General features: G+C 48.5%; 1 pseudogene; it reads left to right on the top strand.

Moving 5' to 3' along the window:
• The first annotated feature begins 11,034 nt into the window (after positions 1 to 11,034).
• On the top strand, positions 11,035 to 11,691 carry LOC147029569 (putative CENPB DNA-binding domain-containing protein 1 pseudogene; annotated as a pseudogene).
• Positions 11,692 to 15,535: the final 3,844 nt, after the last annotated feature.

Genomic DNA, 15,535 nt, shown 5'->3' with positions numbered 1-15,535 from the left:
AGTGAGCACGAGGTCCGTGCTGTGCAACGCACGAGGCCCCCACGTGCTCGCTTGCGAGAGTGAAGTCCCGGTCCGGAAACGCCAGCGGTGGATTTGCCGATCCCGCGGACGGACAAAGTTTAGGCAGGATTTCGGATTTGGCCGGACGGGTTCTCCACGCGATCGTGTGTGTTAAGCTCCAACGGGTAAAGCACATGTGTTCGCGTGGGGAACCCCTCGAGACGTGGGGCTTGTGTTTTTTTTATGCGCACGGTGACGCCATGACTGCACGTGGGGTTGGAATCCGGCAGGAGGGGTATCCCTGCCGGATAGTACCGTCCAAGGAGGGACGAGGAACACGTGCAGCTGCATGACGTCACGGGCAGGTGCAAAGTGCGCGAGCTGTGAGTTGCCGCGCTGGTGATGCGCATGTTAAAAAAAAAAAAAAAACAAGCCTCACTTTCGGGTGCACAGGATTCCTGGGCAAGGGGTGGAAGACCCCCTTACCAGGGCACAGGATGGAAACTAGTTAGGGGGAAGGGTTAGCTTAGTTCGACCGGCTCCATGGGGCAGGGGTAAGTCCTCATGGGGCCCGTGGAATGGATTAGTTTGAGGGATTGTAGCGAGATTTAGGTTGGGAAATTGATTAATGGATTATTTGGAGACAGTGACAGACTTGTGGATGTGTAGTGGGGACGTAGCTTAGCTACGTAGGTTAAAAGGAACGTGCTATAGTGTAAGGGACGACGTGGGAGCACGAGTTAGTTATGGGAGGTAGTTAGAAGGATGGCAGAGTTCAGCGGTGTGTGTGTTGAAGAGTTGTGAGGTGAGTACATGATGAGTGAGTGAGGCCAGCGGGTCTGTGTGAGTGGAGCGAATGGGGAATGCATGGTGCGATGAGTGAGTGGGGGAGGAGTGACTCCCGCCCAAGAGACCCCCGGGGTCAGTGTAGAGTGAGTTCGGGGGTTAGTCAAATTTACAAAATGGAGGTCGTTTTGTTGTTGGTGGGAGTGTAGGCTCGAAACCCGTTTGGAGGGGTGCAGGAGCCCTGTTGACGGGCTGGGAGCGTGGCTGCGAAAGGTGAGTATCGCTGAGTGGGTACCCCGGGCACCAGGCTAGTCGGCCGTGGTAGGCCAAGGGCCCATGGGGGGCCGGGATAGCGTAGTGGGCACGGGTGCGCCTGCTTGGTGCGGGGGCCCGGGGCGCCATTAGCCGCGTGGGCAGTGTTGTGGGCACGGGTGACCCTCGGAAAGGGGCCTGGGAAGCCAGCCTGCCACGTGTGCGTTTCAGGGGAGGTGCCATGGGGGCACTCCCCGGTGTTTAGGGAGCTGGTAGGCTCGGAGGCAGTGTAGTGCCCGGGGGTGCCATAGCGGGAGATTCGGCAGAGGGTCGTGCCTGCCAAAGGGGGCCACGTGTCCCAGCCATGAGACCGTGTGACGGCACGGAGAGAAAATTGGGGGGCGAGGCCCGAAATTGTGAGGACACCAACACAGGCGACGGGAATCTGGGTTGTTAGAACCAATAGTTTAAGCGAGAGGCGCTTGTTGAAAGCCCCGGAGTAGTTTAACAGTTAAATGGATAGGGTAGATAGGAAGTGTACCCCTCCGCACCATCCATCCCCTCGCTCTCGTTGTGGGCCGCTGGACCCACCTTGGTTATAGATCGCTGAACTCTGGGGAGGCCATTCTGAGGCTTGAGTTGGGCCTCGACACAGGACGTTAGCTCTCCCTTACTCCCCTCCAGGAAGGGAACGTAGGGGTTGGGAGTAGGCTAGGTGACAGGATAGGTTAGCCGAACAAGGACGATAAAGGGGGTTAGGGGACGATTTATAGTGGGGAAGTAAAAATAAAAAAAATAAGTTGGGGCTAAATTGGGGTTTGACAAATTAAGGGAGTGGGTATAGACAGTGACAGGCAAAGGCGATAGGTTGGGAGGGAGACCGTAGGGTAGGTCCGAGCCCGCCTTCCGAGTGGCCAGCACCACCGCACTCCCTCCATCAACCTCCACTGAACGGCAAAGGCTGGCCAGCTTCATCTGCTGGCTGTGTTGCTGTAAGGCCTGTGCCGGCCCACTTCGTCTGCCGGCTGGCTGTTTTTCTTCAAGGCCTGTGCCGGCCCACTTCATCTGCAGCTGTTGTGTTGCTGCAAGGCCTGTGCCGGCCGGATCATCTACAGCTGTGGTACTTCAAGGCCTGTGCCGGCCAGTTCATCTGCCGGCTGTGTTTGCCTGCAACGGCCTGGTTCTGCAGGCTGTGTTAGCCTGCTGCCTTTGCCATGCCATGCCATGCCCACTGCCCACGTTCACCAGCCCCGTTCAATTTTGCTTTGCCCCCCCCCCCCTGTTCATTTCCATGCGTGCCGGGATCATCGTAAAAGCAACAGTTTGCAAGCTGCGAGAACTGCCCTGTTGGCAGCTGCAACACGGGCCTGCAGTGGCGGCCCGTGCACCGTGTTTGCATCCATCCATTCATCCATCCATTCGTTGTGTTCATTGCGTGTGCCACTTGAGCTGGCACGGAGACTGCATTTGTGCAGCCCATGCACCGTTTTTCACTGCGTTCAGTTTCAAAAGGGAAGGCCTTGGACTGCGTGTGAGCAGCCGGCCACGTTCCCTGTCACCTGCGTTGTTTGAGCCAGAGACTGCATGCGAGCAGCCTGGCTCCCTGCTAACTGCTTTCTTTTTGCAGAGTCCATTGATCCTGGGCCATGGTTTAGTGTAAAATTTGTAAGTTAAGGTTAAGATGTACTGTAAATATGAGTGCGCCCCCGGCATGTATGTCTTAGCGCCGGCAATTTTATTTAAGTCGTCCGTGTGAGTGAGTTTGTTTAGGTAGTTACTCAGCCCTCAGGTTATTTATTTTGGGGACACGAATACCATGAATGTCGCACTCAGGTATCCGTCGGTAAAATGTACTAGGGGAAAACTACACATGATGGCACACGAAAATTTGACGACTTGGGAACGAGTCTGTAAAAAGGGGAGGGGGTAGTGTTGTGGTTGACGAAATTCGCAAACCACCATTCAGGTCCCTTAGGTGAGATATCTCTGTAAGTATATGTGTAGTTAGGCCCAAACCCGTTGTTTAGAGGGAATAAATGTCATTCACTCGGGCTGCGACCCTTCAGGATAGCCATTTTTCTTTTACTATCTTTATTTTGGACCAGCCGCCATTACTACCACCACCAACCACGTCTCAACAGCCATCACACAACAACCACCAACCGCAACGCCGCTTCACAACAACAGCCACGACCTTTACCGTCACAACTCGCCCTCGCAACCATCACATCACCACTATTCCCGCGCCACTTGTGGGCACCGATACTGGACTCGTGCAGGGCGCGCACCGAGCGGGGGTGCAAAAGCGCTGGCCTTTCCGAAGGAAACGGATCAAAAACGACTCACGCCCACTTCTGTTCCGTCCTATCGGTGAGCGTTGGGCGATTTGGCCCCGCCTCCAGGTACGTTGGAGTGTGGTCGCTATATGCAAATTCATGGATCAAAAAGCATTCACGCCCACTTTTCCTCGATCCAATGGGGAGCCAGTTAGAGGTGAAGGGTCAGAGGTAAAGGGTCAAAGGTGAAGGAGCGAGGCCACGGGGGATATAAACGGCTGCGTTCGTCAGTCAAGGCAGTTCGAGGTTGGGTGGTCGGTGGAGCTGGGAAGAAGTGGTAGTAGTCAGAGTGAAGAGGACGGAGCTGTGGAGAGGTGGCGGCGGCGAAGGCGGTCGAGGGGGTGCTCGCGTCGGATTCGGGGAGCTGCGGAGGGAGAGGCCGGCGGCGCGACCGAGGTCGTGGTGGAGACGCTCGTCGCGGGACCCGAGACAGGGAGATATCCTCCTTTCCCCCGAGCATCAACAACCCCCTCCTGTTTCCCCCCGCGCTGAGATAGTGCGACAAGGGGGCCCCGTCCCCACCCCATACCAGGCAGTCCCAGCGAGGCCCGCGGAGTCGGGGCGCCAGCGCCATTTCACGGCTCATCACCAGACGGGTAGGCCCGACGCGGTCTCGGCCCCAGGCCCGCCTCATCCTTGAGGGTGGTCCTTTTCTTTTGCTTTGGGTATATGTGTTGTCGGCGCCGTCTGTGAAGTAAAATTGTATAAGTGTTGCCGTGTGCTCGGTAGTCGGATAGCTCTGCATTGTCTTCTTCTTTTATATTTGCTTTTTGTGTAATATTGTGTGTTTCTTCTCCTTTTACATTTGCTTTTGGTGTAATTGTATATGTGTGCTTTCCGTTCATCGTGAAATAAATGTGCTTTATGTTGAACTGTTTTCCCGCTTCGCTTCGTCTTTTCCTCTATTGAATCTCCATCTTACTTCACGTAAAGGGTTGGTCGTGGGCTAAAACGCCCGATAATTAATCGAACCGTCGAGGCCGACGATAACACCGCTCGGTTATCCCGATAGTACGGAACGGGTCGCTTAAAGTGGCCCGTGTCCGAAGTCGACCTGCGGCGAGGTGCGATCGCCCGGTCTACCCTCCGTGTGGGTACTTAGGTAGGTCGAATTTGGCGAGCAACCCTATCCCACGCGGGGGCCGATTGGCACGATCGTGGTGAGTCCGAAAGGTCCACCCGTGACTAGTTCCCGGCGTTAGTCCGAGAGGGTCACGACGGGATTGTCCGTCCGGTGGGCGACGTGCCGCGATTCGAGTTACGTGGCCGCTCGCACGCCGGCGGGCGCGAATCCGCAACAATATATATATATATATATATATATATATATATATATATATATATATATATATATATATATATATATATATATATATATATATATATATATATATATATATATATATACACACAGCATGGTATAAGAAGTCCCAAAAAGTTGTATTGTGAATGGATTCAAACGAAACTTTGCGGACAGGTTGAGTGTGTGACAATGTTGAATCGTTTCAATTTTGGTGGAGGTCTGTATCCAGATCCAGCCTACCAGTGGGTTACAAAATATATATTGTTCAGCCTGACAGGGGTATGCACTCTCCCGAGTGCTGTTCGACTTTGTTCTGTTATGCCAAGTGTCCCTCTTTGAGTGATTTTTCATTTACTTTTTGGTTGGAAGTGCCTTTCTTCATATATATATATATATATATATATATATATATATATATATATATATATATATATATATATATATATATATATATATGTATGTATGTATTCCTGGGTAACCTTGCTGGCATCTGAAACTGCCATGTTCTCTGGCTTTCTCAACCATGTCTTGACTTGGAACATGCTACAACGATTTCTTCATGATAAACTATATTTTTCACTTTCCTCACTCATATCGAATGCCTGTTCATCAAAGCTATGAATCGTTGTGTACATCGCTTTTGTAAGTTCTATACGTTTTCAAATCCGTAGCTTGGAATGATTTCATGTATAATGAGATGATTTTCCATGATCTACTCTCACGGACCACTTGAAGTCTATCATCGAAATATTATTTCGCTTTTTAGGATCGTATATCGTCCGGACTAAATAAGTGTCGAAATCTGTTGTGAAATCTGATAATTTAAAGAAATAACGAGTCGTATGACAGCTGAAATACCTATTTCCTTTAAGCAAGCAAGGCTACATTCCCTCCTCCATCCATACACAAGAAAATGTGAAATTTCCAAAGCATTAAACTTCTCTTTTTTTTTTTTACTGTTTGGAGAATTATATTCTTCTTCTTCTTTCGGCTGCTCCCGTTTGGGGTCGCCACAGCGGATCATCCGTATGATCCGCATATTGATTTGGTACAGGTTTTACGCCGGATCCCCTTCCTGACGCAACCCTGGTCGCCTCTTATGACACAGGGATATGGTACACCTATTTTAACTGGGGTATACACCGGCCCAGTACACTGGTACTCATTTCGCCGACCTCGGAAGGATGACAGGCTGAGTCAACCCCCTGGTGTATTAATTCAGTGGCCCAACGGGGCTTGAACTCAGGACCTTTTGGATCCCAAGCCGCTGCCCTAACCACTGCTCCAACACCAGGCTTGTTTGGAGAATTATATTGAGTGAACAAAAATTTGGGAACGTAACAAAATTAACCAGCTACATGATTTAATGTATTCACTAAAAGACCTCATGCCCTGTCCCGCAGAGGGAATGCCTATCCATAGCATCTGCCAGATCTGTGTCTATATTTTCGGAGGTTGTGCGAGATGCTCTATGGGAAATCAAAACAAATCTGGTGAAAAAAACCAGACGCTAAAAAAAACAACAACATTTGCGCGGACCTTGAACCAATCAATATACCACGTGACACGTGCATAGACGAGCAGGCGAAATGGCGGATTTTCTGCAATATTTATTTCAGGGAACCAGATTCATCGAGCGAAACGATTTAATACATTCCCTCGAATGCCTGTTCATCATGGCTACGAATCATAGTGCACATCCCTTTTGTAAGCCCAATAGTTTTCAAATGAGGAATTTGGAGCGATTTCATACATTATATGAGACGATTTTCCACGATCTACTTTCACGGACTAATTACAGTATATCATCGAAATATGATTTCGCTTTTTCGAAACGAATATCGTCCGGACTCAAGAAGTGTCGAAAGTGTCAGTCCTGGGATAGTTTAAGATAAATAAATAAATAATTGGAGGCAGTGTGTCGGTCGTGGAATCGTTTCAGGTAAATAAATAAATCATTGGATGTGTTGTTTGTCCTGGAATCGTTTTAGGTAAATCTACACCAATAAAAGGCTGTGTGTGTGTGTGTGTGTGTGTGTGTGTGTGTGTGTGTGTGTGTGTGTGTGTGTGTGTGTGTGTGTGTGTGTGTGTGTGTGTGTGTGTGTGTGTGCCGATATATATATATATATGGGTTTCAGAATGTGGAATGGTGGAATGGAATCCTCCATTGGTAAGCTCAAAGTATCCACCTTTTTTGGTATGGGGTCATGATTCACGGTCCAAGCTGTGATGTTTTCTGTTTTTTGAAACACCCTGTACATATACACGACGATCTTGTTTGTTGAACTTGAATGCCATGTGTATCGTTACCATTAGCAGGTGTTTTTGACCTGCTTTCATTTCTAAAGTATCTCTGAGTTAAGTGGAGCACTACATATTGTCTGGCATCTGCTAAACCGTAGGTCTTTATCTTCCCCAGAGGCCCTTTGATGATGATCCCTATCATGGAGGATCACATGCATAACACGATTATCAAGATTGTTATACAATTTTATCTTGGCCCAAAGTGGACCTTGTTGTGACCGTATAACATAGAGTGGCTCAAATAATCAGTTGCTTCGCATCATCGACCGTAAATTAGTCGAGAGCATCCAACTGCTCATCCAGTGTATTTCATAGATGCCAGCGATAAATCCATAAATATCTGTACACTCGTAAACTTGCACTCATTCTAACGACTTGGAATGCAATTATTGTACAATGAATAAAAGGTTTTCCATCGTAGAGGTGTCTGAGAGCAGATGATAACTATTTTAACTTTGGTCAATTGCAGAGTGATCGATTGACATTGATTCGAATTGATACCTTCCTTAACTGGTCAAATCACTTCACAGTTGTCAACCTTATGGACATTCGGAGCACAAAAAGATGACGCGGTTGGTTAAGTGAAATGGATAGTTAAAAATATAATTCCCAAACAGAGTAATATGATCATGTGCTTTTCCAAAATAATTATAAACCAATTAAGGGTGTGATATGTCCACCTGGTTAAAACCTATAAAACTTACCAGACTCAGTGGTGTAATGGTTCAAACGTCTGTGCTGAGTCTGGGAGGTCGGCGATTTGAGTGTTACCAAAGACTTCAAAAATGGTTGAAGCTCATCATTTGAAAAGACAGGTTAGAGTACAAACAAACAGCCGGTGGTTGTTTTTCCTGGAAACTTCATGATTGAAGAGCAGACCACACGCTATGATGAAAGTTAAAATGGCATGCAAAGCTCAGTTCGGTGTACAGGCATGGAATGATGTGTCTCCATCATCGTTTTTGGACGTGATAAATATGGCGCATCACAAAGTTATTTGATCTGTATATATCGTCAAAAGTGTCGGACAGAATGATGCAGAGGTAGTGCACTTGCCTTTGAGCTGGTTCGTCTGGATTATAACCGGATTGATGTTTTGCAGGCAGAGTTGCATGGATGGACATCAAGCCAGACATCCCGTCTGCTATCCAGCACGAGCTGGTTGTCAGTAAAGATCCCGCAGGGTGTCTTGTCTTGAAGAGCACGTGAGTTATTGCCGGCACCCTGTATACATTCCAAATCATTGCCCTCATTGACTGCTGGGAAAGCAATGGCAAACCACTGAGCACAACCCTTGGCATGAAAGAGTTTTGGTAGGACCGATGCTCTAAAAAGAGGATATGTAAGGATAGCGGATGGGAGGGGGATCTCGATAATTGACACCATGAATTGCTCAGCAAATCAATTTTGCATGTACACATTGCAAAACGACACATCAAGCTTCACTGCTTACTGTCGAAAAACCTGTGTGTGTGTGTGTAGATATGGCATTTCGCCTTCTTCAGGCCAACACAAAAGGAATCATGAATCACTGAGTGCAAAACACATTTAATTCATTGTTGTAACAATCAACATTAGAACAATCTCCCAAAGTGTGAATTGAGGTCATAAATTATGCACTAAAGTGTTATTGTGCCCAAGACACTTTCTCATTTTCATTGACTCCCCTTCGCCACCGACAAGATTAAATTCTCACGGCCACGCACCAATAACAAGGCACACTGGCATTCTCGCTTACCTGTCATACGCTGGCGCTTTACCTTCAGTGTGACAGTTAATCAGCGCTGACAGCTCGTTGCACATTACTGAATTGCTAGCTGCACTCATCTCTTCATAAACCACAGTGCATGACTGATTACATTTCAGGCTCAGTAAAAGGATGTCTACAGAAGAATACTGAGCCAAATGTGACTGCATGCTTGCAAATTCATGGAGATGCTACATCGTGTCCATGAATATATCTTGTGTTATGTATATTAGCTTCTGTGCACTAAAATAAACTGACCAAATAGTTCTTCTGTTAGAAGGGTAAACACCACAATATATATATTGTTATGGATTTGGGGTTCGAGGCTTACCTGAGGGTAAGCACTCAAGTTCCTCCCAAATTCCCGGTCTTGGAGGCACCGAGCATGGATAACACCCGCACGTCGGCGGGTTGCTAATTAACCACAAGTGCCGATTGGGACCGCAAATTCTGGCAGGGTTTCACGATCGCATGGGTACCTTACCTGTGTACGGCCGCACCAAGGGGGGTCCCCTGCCCTCGATGTGTACTTGCGTTAACTTACCCTATCAGGTGTGGCCGAGCGGAGCTGCAAAGTATGGAACGGCTTAAAAGAGCAAATCACGTGGCGGAGAACTTCCTGGCTAACACTGCATGCGGGCTATGCGAGATCAATAGGGAAAAGACATGACAAACTGGGTACATTTTAACACAAGCAAGTTTATTACAAGCGGGTGAGGCAAAAGGACATCCATATGTTGACTAAAACAAGACACAGTGTAGAATAAACCCATCATTAAGTACTTACACACTCTTATTCACGCTAACAAGATACGCACCAGCAAACACATACCCAAGGAAGTCAGAGAGGGGGAGAGAGAGGGGGAGAGAAAGAAGAGAGAAAGATGAGGGGTGGAGGTGAGGTTAGTAAAGAGAATGATATGTTATGCTTAATGACTGAACACACGCACACACAAAAACAAACTCATGTCAGAACAACTGGACAAACAACACAACACAGAGAGAGAGAGAGAATGTGCAAGGTGTTTGCGATCTCTTATTTTCCAGGTGAGATCGATGGACCAATGCAACCCAATTGCTGAGGAGGGGGAAGGGGGGGGAAAACTGAGGGTGTCCATTGTGCATGGTCGAAGGAGGTGTGATGAGGTGTGTGGTGCCATGCAGTGATGTGTGAAGAAAAATGCAAAGGTGTGGGTCAGTGGGGAGGGGTGCGGGGGGGGGGGTTGGAAATGAAGCAAAGAACCTGGAGGGTGATAATCCCAATTGTGAGTTTTAGAGGACTGGTCGTGTAATTACTAAAATGGTAAACTGTACGCTATCTGGTGCCTGGCTCTCCGGTCCATGCTGTTCTGTTCATCTCACTCATTCCGCTGCGCTCCATGACCCCAAGGACAAGAGAAGAGATGGTGGGCTAGATGAGATAGTGAGAACCAGAGAACAGAGTTCTCTTTTGCAATCCACCAGCTGGGGTGGAGCTTGCGAGGCAGAACAGGCAGGCTATGGGTGTTTTCCCATGCCCCCATTGACACACAGACACTTACCATGACTTTGGCCCTGACCAGGCGAAGATTTGGCACTGGAAATGGCCTCAGTCACTCCGCACCTGGCCACGCAATGGAGCTCCGGTTCACATGGGGCAAGGTACTTGGTTGTGCTTTCCAACCACGAACAAGCGCCGGTCACCCAATGAAGGCCTCAACTGAGCAGAAAGCCAAGGCTATCCGACCGATGTCAACTGAATTTGGCACACTCTTGCGCTCCAAGTGAGATGACAGAATGTCCAGACCCTAGCATCTACAATGGTGCAGGCTGTTTCCTTGTCCTGTTGATCCCAAAAGGTGGTGTTGGTATTAGTCGTGATGGTAGTTGATCAATGGCAATGGTAGTGCAGCATAGTGGCTCTCCATGGCATCGTAGTTTGTGGTGGTTAAGGGATCATCGTTGTGGCAGTTAAAAGTGACGGTAAGTGAGTTTAGGTTGTGATCTGATATATATATATATATATATATATATATATATATATATATATATATATATATATATATATAAATAACATACATATATAACATACATATATAGGCATACCTCTTATAACGCTACCTCTTCGAACGCTGTTTTGCATTACGCTCTATAAAATGTGTGGGGGGGGGGGAATCAAAATCCATGATATGTCCCACAAATACTGTATGTATAAAGGAAACACACCCCACTGCGTACGTGGAGCTAATCTCGTGGAGCCAATGACTCACCCCCATTTGCGTTTAACTGTTCTGAGCTTTTATATTAAGACACATTAAGGACGCGTCATGTCCTCACGTGGGTCCCAAGCCGCCGGCGCCATACCTCATTCGTACAGACCCAGAATCATGTCTGGAAAATGGCCTTTGAGTGATCATGCTGAGGGTAGTACCTGTACATCCAAGTTGAGGAGAAAACGCATCAGCATGGCTGTGAAAATGCAGGTGCTAAAGAGGCTGGAAGCGGGTGAGCATCAATCAGATATTGGTCGGTCACTTGGCTTGGTAACCGCTACTCTTCGAACCGTCATGAAGAATGCCGCCAAGATTAAAATAACCGCCCAATGTACCACATCCGTAACTGCAATGAGGGTCACTCACACCAGGAGCAGTCTGTTGGAGAACATGGAGAGCCATTTATCTATATGGGTTGAAGACCAAAACCAGCGCCACATGCCGCTAAGCCAACTAATCATCATGGAGAAGGCCCAAAGCCTCTTCACCGCCATTCAGCAACAAGAAGGTGATGGATCATCCACGGAAACCTTCACGTCCATCCGAGGTTGGTTTGAAAAATGTAAACACCGAAGCAATATTCACGGCATCCGCATCACTGGTGAAGCTGCGAGCAGTAACATGCAGGCAGCACAGGAATTCCCCGACATGCTGAAGCAAATTATTCACCAAGGTAATGACCACCCACAGCTTGTTTTTTCACGTGGATGAGACAGCTTTGTTCTGGAAGCGCATGCCGTCTCGAACGTTCATTTCCCGTGAAGAGAAGCATGCATCTGGGTTTAAGTGTGCCAAGGACCGCCTGACACTTCTGCTGGGCGGCAATGCGTCAGGCGATTTCAAGCTTAAACCAATGCTCCTGTACCATTCTGAAAACCCACGAGCACGAAAAGGATTATCCAAGGACCATCGACCTGTCATCTGGAGGGCGACCAAGAAGGCCTGGGTGACGGGGGATCTGTTTCAACAGTGGTACACTTCATCATTTTGCCCTGCTGTGAAGTGTTACTGCGATGTAAAAAAAACTCGAAGCAAAAGCGTTGTTGCTAGTTGACAATGCTCCAGGCCACCCACAGCACCTCAACAGCCTCCAGACTCCCTTGCCTGTTGAAATCGTGTTCTTGCCTCCCACCACAACTTCTCTTCTTCAGCCAATGGACCAGGGGGTAATCGCCAACTTCAAGGCGTATTACCTCCGCCGCACTTTCGGGCTGCTGTTCCACGCAATTAATGGCCCAAGTCAGGAGTCTATCAGCTCGTTCTGGAAAAATTTCAACATTAAGAAAGCTGTTGAAAATATAGGTTAAGCTTGGGAAGATGTCACCAACAACTCCATTACATTTGCGTGGTGAAAGGTGTGGCCAGATGTCTGTCACGACTTCACAGGATTTGAGGTGCAGGAGTCTATCACCAGGGACATTGTCCAATTGGCCAACCAAGCTGGGCTGACTGCAGTGGACATCAACGATGTGGAGCAGCTACTGGCCTCACATGGGAGCAGTTTAACGAATGAGGAGTTTCAGGAGCTGGACGAGCACTGCAAGAGGCAAGAGGCCGAGAACACTGCAACAGAGGAGGCTGAACCGGAGAAATTCCTCAGCACCAAAAACTTGACTGATGTCTTCCTGAAGTTGTCTGAAGTGCCGGCGATCATCTCCAACAATGATCCAGACATGGAGCGCAGCAACGGAGTGAAGCGTGTTGCTCTGAACGCTTTTTCCTGCTATGACCAGATGCTCCGAGAGAAGAAAAGTAACGCGAGACAGACAACCCTGGATGCTTTCTTCACGAAGGAAGCAGCAGCTTTGCAGGAGGATGAGCCAGAGCCTGGCTCATCTTCCCAGCAGTAGCTCCCAACCTCGTCTCCCACCGCTGCTTTGTTGGGGGAGTCGGAGCGAAGGCAACGGTTGTAAATACAGTATGAAAATACAGTATACAAAACTTATTCAGTTTTGCTTTCGTGTGGCTCTGTCCTTCCTGTCCTCCCAGCCACCCACCCTCATTCCTCCATCCATCTCCATTCTCTCCAGGTCACCCTCCACTTTGTCCCTCACCCTTGCTGTTGTGGTTTCCCCTCCTCTCCTCTTACTGTTGTTCCAATTTTGTTGCGTCCTGTTTTGTTCAATGCTATTGCTCTTCCACGAGCCTCGACCTTGTATTAAAAAAAAAAACCTCCGACAAAATTCGCTGGTGAGTGTGTTCCTAACGGTAAAATTTGTTTCTTGTGTTATTATGTTGCATTCTTATGATTGTTATTTATATGAAAATAGTCTCTTTTTACTTATAAAACTCCAAAATAACATCTGTAGTGCAATGACCGATGCCTGACGAAGCAGATTATCGCGCAAAGGTATCGGATGTAATGCTCTCGGGTACGTTTCTCTCTTTTGGCACCATTTTATAATTACCTCTTATAACACTGTTTTCGCATAACACTCACTCCTCCGGAACGCATCCTGAGCGTTATATATATATATATATATATATATATATATATATATATATATATATATATATATATATATATATATATATATATATATTACATTATGTATTTATGTGTATATATATATATATATATATATATATATATATATTACATTATGTATTTATGTGTATATTTATATATATATATTATATATATGTATGTATGTATCATATATATTGTTGTGGTTACCAAATTCGCAAACCACCATTCAGGTCCCTTAGGTGAGGTATCTCGGTAAGTACATGTGTAGTTAGGCCCAAACCCGTTGTCTAGTGGGAATACATGTCATTTATGCGTGCTGCGACTCTTCAGGATAGCCGTTTTTCTTTTGCTATCTTTATTTTGGACCGACCGCCATGATTACCACCACAACCACAACATCAACCACCAACCACAACGCCGCTTCACCACAACCGCCACAACCTTCACGTCACACCTCGCAACCGTCGCATCGCCACCGTTCTTGCGCCGCTGTGGGTACCGGTGTTGGACTCGTGCAGGGCGCGCGCCGAACAGCGTGTACAAAACCACGGATTTTCCACTTCAAAAACGGATCAAAAACGACACACGCCCACTTTTGTTCCGTCCAATCGGTGAGCGAGGGGCGATTTGGCCCCGCCCCCAGGCCGTTGGAGGGCGATCGATATATGCAAATTTATGGATCAAAAAGCATTCACGCCCACTTTTTCTCGGGCCAATGGGGAGCGAGGTGAAAGGTCGAAGGGAGGGGGTCAAAGATGAGAGGGCGAAGCCGTGGGGCTGATATAAGTGACCGTGTTCGTCAGTCGAGGAGAGTAGGAGAGGAGGAGAGTAGGAGAGTCGAGAGGGAACAGAGAGTCAAGACTTCGCGGGCGGTGGAGTTGGCAAGAAGGAGCTGGTCGTCGTGTGCGTTGGAGTCGGAACGGAGGGGACGGAGCTGTGGAGAGGCGGCGAGGGCAGACGAGGGGGTGCTCGCGTCGTGCAGGGAGCTGCACCCAGGGAGGCCGACAGCGCGACCTGGCCGAGGTGGAGACGCTCGTCGCGGGATAATAAGAATCCTCTATACCCCGAGCATCAGCAACCCCCTCCTGTTTCCCCCCGCGCTGAGATAGTGCGACCAAGGGGGCCCCTTTCCCACCCCCTACCAGACACTGCCCGCGAGGCCCGCGGGGTTGGGGCGCCATCGCTGCTCCGCGTCTCATCACCAGACGGGTAGGCCGACCCGGTCTCGGCCTCAGGCCCGCCTCATCCTTGAGGGTATTCTTTTCCTTGGTTTTGGGTATGTGTTGTCGGCGCCGTCTGTGAAGTAGAATTGTATAAGTGTTGCCGTGTGCTCGGTAGTCGGTATTAGCTCTGCATTGTGTTTTCGCTTTTATATTTGCTTTTTGTGTAAATGGAATTGTGTTTTTCTTTTCTGTGTGCTTTTGGTGGAATTGTATATGTGTGCTTCCCGTGTGCCGCGAATAAATGTGCTTTGTGTTGAACTGTTTCCCGCTTCGCTTCGTCATTTCTCCCATTGAATCCTCATCTTGCTTCACGTAAAGGGTTGGTAGTGGGCTGAATACGCCCGATAATTAATCGAACCGTCGAGGTCGACGATAACACCGCTCGGTTATTCTGATAGTACGGAACGGGTCGCTTAAGTGGCCCGTGTCCGAAGTCGACCTGCGGCGAGGTGCGATCGCCCGGTCTACCCTCCGCATGGGTACTTAGGTAGGTCGAATTTGGCGAGCAACCCTATCCCACGCGGGGGCTGATTGGCTCGATCGCGGTGAGACCGAAAGGTCCACCCGTGACTGGTTCCCGGCGTTAGTCCGAGAGGGTCACGACTGGATTGTCCGTCCGGTGGGCGACATGCCGCGATTCGAGTTACGTGGCCGTCAGCACGCCGGCGGGCGCAAATCCGTAACAATATATATATATATTGTTGCGAATTCGCGCCCGCCGGCGTGTGAACGGCCACGTGACTCAAATCGCGGCACATCGCCCACCGGACGGACAATTCTGTCGTGACCCTCTCGGACGAACGCCGGGAGCTAGTCACGGGTGGGCCTTTCGGCCTCACCACGATCGTGCCAATCGGCCACC

This window comes from Eptatretus burgeri, chromosome 3 (genome assembly GCF_056783735.1).
Source record: "Eptatretus burgeri isolate ZD-2024b chromosome 3, Ebu_testis_v1, whole genome shotgun sequence".
NCBI classification, from domain to species: domain Eukaryota; kingdom Metazoa; phylum Chordata; class Myxini; order Myxiniformes; family Myxinidae; genus Eptatretus; species Eptatretus burgeri.
Note: the sequence above shows the minus strand (reverse complement) of the source record. Positions and strands in the feature narration are given on the sequence as shown.